Genomic DNA, 2,220 nt, shown 5'->3' with positions numbered 1-2,220 from the left:
CAAGCAGATGACTGGACTGCCGTCATAGCTGCTGTGACAAACTTCTCTTGTATCACCACTTTCTTTCTCACACTCCCAGGGCTGTGGGAGCATTACTGTAACCACAGTCATAGAAATACAGATTAAAGTGTTGTTGAATGTGAAAAGCTTGATAATGCAGCCTCTCAACCTTTGAGCTGTGATCCACAGCTGGTAGTGGATGCGAGAAATGAGATGCTCAAGAGATGAATGTAGTTAGGATTTGAAGCCAAGTTTCAGCTGTTTTAAACTGTAAATACACCACATGTTTAGGCTTTACCTTTTCCATGCAATGTTAATGGGGTTTGAGGGAAAAAAAAAAAGGAAATGTTTTTACTGGCTGGTTAACTGAAAAATCTGTTGAAATCTTCACTCAAGGCTTAGAACAAGTTGCAGGACTTTTTGCTTGTATGTTTAAAGAAAACTTCTCAATGTCAATGAATCTGTGAATGTTTGATGTCTCTTGCAATTATTTTGTGGTTTCGTGCAACCTCTTTCTTTCTTCCCAGTGTTTTTTTTTTTTTTTTTATATAGTTAATCTTTCAGTCCTTGATTGATTGATTTCAGTCTTTATGCATCTTCACCCAGTTGCCATGGCATTGCTAGTCTTGCTCCAAAGTCCCATCTTTAAAAATATTGTCTCACAAACAATATTCTATATTTTTGTATTATCCTGAAACTCTTGTGCTAATTAAACCAACGTCACCTGCCATACCAATTACTGGTGTTGTTATCTGCCTGTAGGGAACTGATACTGTTACTGCTGAAAGTGCTTACTTTGTGTGCAAAACACTGTACAGTATTTTATTATGTAGTTCTATCCTTTTCCTGTAAAGTATATTTTACATAAGTTATTGATGCTGAATGAAAAAAAAAAAACCCCAACATTCCAGGTTCATATCATTGACGAAGCTCAACCAGCAAGTCAAGATGAAAATAAAGACATTTTTAAATGACTGATGGTTCCTTTTTGGGTTTTTTTCTGTTTTTCCACAAAGCCATATTTGTATATCTATATCTTTTTCCTCAGCCATCTTCAATACCATTTAGTCAATTTCAGGTAGCTGGAGCCTATTCCAGCAACTGGCAGGGAGAGGGTTCACCCTGGACAGGTCACCAGTCTGTTTCAGAGATAACACAGAGAGATAAAAAACACTCATTTTCATTCCTGGTATGAATTTAGTGACAAATAAACCAAAATTATATGTCTTTGGAAGGAAACTGGAATACCTGGAGAGAACTTAAACATACTCGGCAAGAAGATGCAAACTCCACACAAATAGGCCATTGTTCAAACCTTTCCCCAGTTGAGACTCAAAACATTAACTGGTTTGTTGTGTGGCAGCAGTGCAAACCACCACACCACTTTGCAGCCCCTATATGTGTCTGGATTTCTATATCTGAATCTGTATGTATGCAAAGAGACCCTTTGCACATGTGCAGTAGATAAAAGATTAATGTAGCCTCGTAGAGGATGAGAATCTGTTTCATTGAGCAGAATGTTAAAAGGTTTTGCTTTACTTCAATTGTTATTACACAAAATCTTTTTTGTGCTGGACTTGAAGTTTAATTTGAATGATTTCAAATTAAATTCAAGTATTATACAAGATTAAATACCCAGATTTATCTTCATTCACTTGTAATGGATTTCTAGATGTTCAAATTTCAGTTTCAAACCATGCTTGAGACTGAATATTGATGGATGTGTTGGAAATGCTGACTGTAATAAGGAAGAACTGGCATTAATCATCTGCCAGACACTGACGATCCAAGATGATAAATTCTAATGACTTTGGCAATTGCTTGACTTCCACTGAGCATCATTGTTTAGCTATAATATTGCTGGTTGTAACTGCTGGATTGGCATAAGAGTTTGGTTTCCATATCCTTGCAAATATAGCTGTCTTGACATGTAACGCCAATGCATGGGGTAATGTAACTTTATATACTGCACAATACAATGTAATAGCTAACATGATAGCCATTTATACAGACATGATTCTACTTGCAGAAATCTCTGGCCTTAGTCAATAACCACATTTTGCTACAGATTAAAAATCTCGTATTGAGATGGAGACGTCCTCTCCATATTGAGAGGACGTCTGGTTTGGATGCCACTGAACTCCTCCCTGACACCTCCCTGGTGAGGCTTTCACATACAAGGAGACCCCGGGGAAGACCCAGGAAAGACTGGAGGGATCA

Source organism: Telmatherina bonti (genome assembly GCF_933228915.1).
Source record: "Telmatherina bonti genome assembly, chromosome: 19".
Lineage (NCBI taxonomy): Eukaryota > Metazoa > Chordata > Actinopteri > Atheriniformes > Telmatherinidae > Telmatherina > Telmatherina bonti.
This window is presented reverse-complemented; position numbering follows the sequence as displayed.